A 5,557-nucleotide genomic window follows, 5' to 3' on the forward strand; every position below is an offset into this window, starting at 1 on the left:
GCCAGTGGCCTCCCAGACCAGAAACTTCAGTGCACACTCAGACCTAACTTGGGTCCCCAAACAACATGCTATACAGACCCTGGGTCTCGTCCTGCCACCCTGCCAGGGAGGGAAGGCTTTTCATGGCCCCATCTACTAATGGATACAGTATCCAGCTCTGACCAGGAAATCCAGGCAACTGTGGAGCCTGCTCTACGACCTCACTTGGGTAGGAAACATAAGTCCTATCCCACTGTTCTCAGCCAGTGACACCACACCCACAATCCCCATCCTCAGAGCTCGAACAGATGTCATGTCCAGAAATAGACCATAAGAGCAGGACTTTCCTCAAACTCTTTCAAAAAGTCAAAGAGGAGGAAACACACTTAAACTCATTTTACAAGACCAGCATTATCCTGATACCTATACCAGAAAAGAAGACTACTAGAAAAGAAAACCATAAGCCAATATCCCTGATGAGCATAGATGCAAAAATTCTCAATAAAATAATATCAAGCCAAATTCAGCAACACTTAAAAGGATCGTTCACCGTGATCAGCTGGGATTTATCCCTAGGACACAAGGATGGATCAATATACCCAAATCAGTGTGACACATCACATTCAAAGAATGCAAGAGAAGAATCATATGGTCATCTTAATAGGTGCGGAAAAAGCATTTGACGAAGTTTAACATCCATTCATGATAAAACTCTTAACACATTAGGCATAGAAGGAATATATCCCAATATAATAAAGACCATATATGACAAGCTCACAGCTAACATCATACTCAATGGTGAAAGGTTGAAAGCTTTTCCTCTAAGATCAGAAACAAGACAAGACTACTCTTACCATTCTTATTCAACATAGTACTGGAAGTCCTAGCCAGGTCAATCAGGCGAGAAAAAGAAATAAAAGGCATCAAAATTGTAAAGAGAAAAGTAAAATTGTCCCTATTTGCAGGTGACATGATTTTATATATAGAAAATTCTAAAGACTCAACCAAAAAGTCAAATTAATGAATTAAGTAAAGTTGCAGGATACAAACATATAACATATAAAAATCAGTAGTGTTTCTATACAGTAACAACAAATTTTCTGAAAAAGAAATAAAGAAATTGATCTCACAATAGCATCAAAAACAATAAAATACTTGGGAACAAATTTAACTAAGAAGGCGAAGGATTTCTACTCTGACAACTACAAGACACTGATGAAAGAAATTAAAGACACCAATAAATGGAAAGGTGTTCTGTGTTCATGGCTTGGAAGAATTAACATTGTTAAAATGTCAATACTATCAAAAGCTGCCTGTAGCTTCAACGCAATCTCCATCAAGATTCCAATGACATTTTTTATAGAAGTAGAAAAAACACTCCTAAAATTTATATGGAACCACAAAAGACCCTAAATAGCCAAAGAAACCCTGAGAAAGAAGAACAAAGCAAGAGACATCACACTTCCTGATTTCAAGCTATACTATAAAGCTATAGTCATCAAAATAGTGTGGTACTGACATAATAACAGAAAATTAGACAATGGAACAGAATCAAGAGCCCAGGAATAAACCTAATCATATACAATCAACTAATATTTGACAAGGGAATCAAGAATACTCCATTGTTGGTGCTGGGACCATTGGATATTCACATGTAAAAGAATGAAACAGGACCTATACTTTACACCACTCACAAAAATTAACTCAAAATGGATTAAAAACTTTAATGTAAGTTCTGAAGCTACAGGACTCCTAGAAGAAAACATAGGAACATTCTCACAGACGTGGACCTTGGCAATGATTTTTTGGATACGCCACCTAAAGCACAAGCAATAAAATAAAAAATAAACAAGTGGGACTACATTAAACTAAAAAGCTTCTTCACAGGAAAAGAAATCATCAACAAAGTGGAAAGACAGCTTACAGAATGGGAAAAACATATTTGCAAATGATATATCTGATAAGGGGATAATATTCAAAATATATAAAGAACTCACATAACTCAATAGCAAAAAATAAATAAAATAACCCAATTTAAAAATGGGCAAAGGACCTGAACATTTCTTCAGAGAAGATATATGAAAGACCAACAGGTACATGGAAGATGTTCAACATTGCTAATTGTTAAGGAAATGCAAATTAAAACCACAGTGTGGTATCACCTCACACCTGTTAGAACTGCCATCATCAGAAAGACAGGAGATGCTGGCGAGAATATAGAGAAAAGGGAACCTTCACACACTGTCCATGTGTATGTAGATTGGTGCAGCCACTATGGAAAACAGTATGGGGGCTTCTCAAAAAATTAAAAACAGAACTACCACTTGGTCTAGCAATTCCACTTCTGGGTATTTATACAAAGAAAATGAAAATACTAACTTAAAAAGATATCTGGGGAGCTTCCCTGGTGGTGCAGTGATTAAGAATCCGCCTGCCAATGCAGGGGACACGGGTTCAATCCCTGGTCCAGGAAGATCTCACATGCCACGGAGCAACTAAGCCCGTGTGCCAAAACTACTGAAGCCCGCGCGCCTAGAGCCCGCGCTCTGCAACAAGAGAAGCCACCACGATGAGCCATCCACACGCACCGCAACGAAGAGTAGCCCCCCTTTGCCGCAACTAGAGAAAGCCCGTGCAGCTAGGAAGACCCAACGCAGCCAAAAAAGTAATTATTAACTAATTAATTAATTAATTAAAATAAAGATAAAAAGAGATCTGCACCCCCCAGGCTCATAGCAGCGTTATTTACAATAGCCAAGACATGGAAACAACATAAGTGTTTATCAACAGATGAATGAATAAAGTTGTGGTATATATATATAAATATATATATATATATATATATATATATACACACACACACACACAAGATAATATTATTCTGTTTTTTATTATTGTAAAAAACGAGGAAATCCTGTGCTTTGCGACCACATGGATGGACCTCGAGGGCATTATACTAAGTGAAGTTAAGTCTGGCAGAGAAAGAGAAATACTGTATGAGCTCACTTATATTGGGAATCTTTAAAAACAAACTCATAGATAAAGAGATCAAACTTATGGTTACCAGAGGTAGAGGGAGGAGGGAGGGGGGATTGGAGGAAGGTGGTCTAAAGGTACAAGCGTCCATTTATAAGATAAATAAGTACTAGTTACATAGTTACATGGTGCATGACATGACTACAGTTGGCGCTTCACTTTAATATTCAGGAATGTTATTTAGGGGGTAAATCCTAAGAGTTCTCATCACAAGGAAACTTTTTCTCCTTTTTTCTTTTCTCTTTTCTTTTCTTTTTATTGGATCTCTAAGAGAAGATGGATGTTAGCTGAACCTATTGTGGTGGATCACCCCACAACACTGCACAGGTAAATCAAACCGTACGCCTTAAGCATATACAGTGGTGTATGTCAATTATCTCTCAATAAAACTGGAGGGGAGAAAAGAAACATTTTGTCTTGCTAGAGAGCGAGGTCAACTGAAAACCACTTGTTCATCTAAAATATCCCTCTTAAAATAAAGGGGAAAAACAGAGAGGGAGACTGAAAAACCAAACATGATTAAAGCAATTATTTTAGTGATTGATTCCTGATTAGAAGAAGGACAGTTAGAGAGACGGGACAGGGGTGGAAGAGACCGGATGCAGACCTCCGACGTTCCTTTGCACAAGCTCAGAGATCCTCAGGAGATACTGGTTGACTGTGGAAAGGGCTGGATCAGCGGCTACTGGGAGCTGCACACTGGAACCAGTTAGAAAATCCAGAAGATCGTCTGGTAACTTTGACCAGTGAGTAGCAGAAGAAAACCTCAGGAAAGTCTTCTGATATCAAAATGTAAGTCATCTGTGGGTAAAGACAGGTCAAAATTGAAGTAAGCTGGAGTGCCGCTGAAAAACAAAAAGGAACTCAGATAACTGATAACAAGACTGGTGAGAAAAGTGCATATGCTATGCTAAGTGTGACATTTCTTTAAATATTGTCCCCACTGATAATTTCACTGAGAGTTAACGTCATCTTAGCTGATTTACATTCACTGGTGATTTCTATGTGCCAGGGCTCTTCCAAGGGCTTTCCCAATGGTTAGCTTCTTGAAATTTTGCAACCCTCCTTTTTCAAGAGGAGACTGAGGTTTGGAAAGTCACATGATCCACCTGAGATGGTCCAGCTAAGAAATTACAGGATTAGGGTTAGAACTTCCAGATCTCATTCGTGTCCAGGGTTATCATCCCTTTTCCTAGACTATGCTGCTCACATGTCTCTGTTAAGTGTGAAAATACATGTTTAGTCAATCCCCAAAACTCTTATTTTCCCCAAAATGTCTCATAGGAATAAGTTAAGCTGCAAGGGCAAGAACTGTATCGTGCTATTCAAATGGTAAAAGGTTTGCTTCCCTGAGCTGCGTCACCACCCCGTGTGACATTTACCTACACTGTAAGGTTTGCCTTATTGATCCCCACTAGATGAAAATAACTGATTTCACAGAACTTTGGAAACAATCCCCAAACTCCAAATTTTACCAACAATGGAATAAAGCAACTGAACTAACAATTGGAAAGACAAATGACTTCGCTTGCTTATTGGCTGTGAGATGTGGGGTATGTTTAAACTCTAGACTGGTCCTGTCCAATACGATAGCCACTGGCCACAGGTAGCTATTTAAATTTAAATCTTAATCAATTAAAATTAAGTGCAATTACGCATTCAGTTCGTCAGTTGCATTAGCCACGTTTCAAGCGCTCAAAAGCCACGTGTAACTAGTGGCTACTGTATTGCGTAGTGCAGAAAGTTCTCTTGGACAGCACTGCTCTAAACCTGCAATCCAAAACCTCCAAAGTCTTCTGAAGCTGTTTCCTGTCTGGTAATGGGTCTAAATTCTAATGATAAGTATCACCGCACTGTCGGAGGACAGCATGTAAAAGTGCTTTGCAAATTATAAAGTGTTATATAATTTTTTTTTAATTATTGCAGTGTTGTAAAATCATAGTCTTGGATGTACTAATACTTTGGCCCTTGGATCTTCTAATCATGTTAACTCTTTTTCAGAAGATGAACTATAGATCTTGAAGCTGACATTTATACTTTGTTCTTTAAGACTGAAGTACATTCCAAGTTCTGCACCACTGATAATTTCTCTTAATGAGGATGGTACCATTTATATGTATGTATGTGTGTGTGTGTGTATACATGTAATACTATGTAATATATATAATTATATAATATATGCGATTATATAATATATATAATATGAAAATCACCACTTTCCTATAAGGACCATATCTATCAGAAATTAGTAGAAAAATGTTCCAGTCCATATGAGCTGATAAGAGTCCTAATTTTTGCCCAGTTAGAAAGTGATTACTGTGGGTTCCAGAGAAGGTGAATGAGTAACAGCCCTGGGTGCTTCAGTGACTGTCAAGTTCATTAATGCTCAGCAGCCTTAGTGACTGATACACGTCTAACTCAGACTCCAAGACACTAGGTACTGACTCCAAGACTCTAGGTACTGACTGCTTTTCCTGGGCCCTGATTGGTTTCTTTTAGGGAACTACAAATCTCCTGGTGCTTGAAGCTTTTAGGCAGCACG

This window comes from Delphinus delphis, chromosome 14 (assembly GCF_949987515.2).
Source record: "Delphinus delphis chromosome 14, mDelDel1.2, whole genome shotgun sequence".
Lineage (NCBI taxonomy): Eukaryota > Metazoa > Chordata > Mammalia > Artiodactyla > Delphinidae > Delphinus > Delphinus delphis.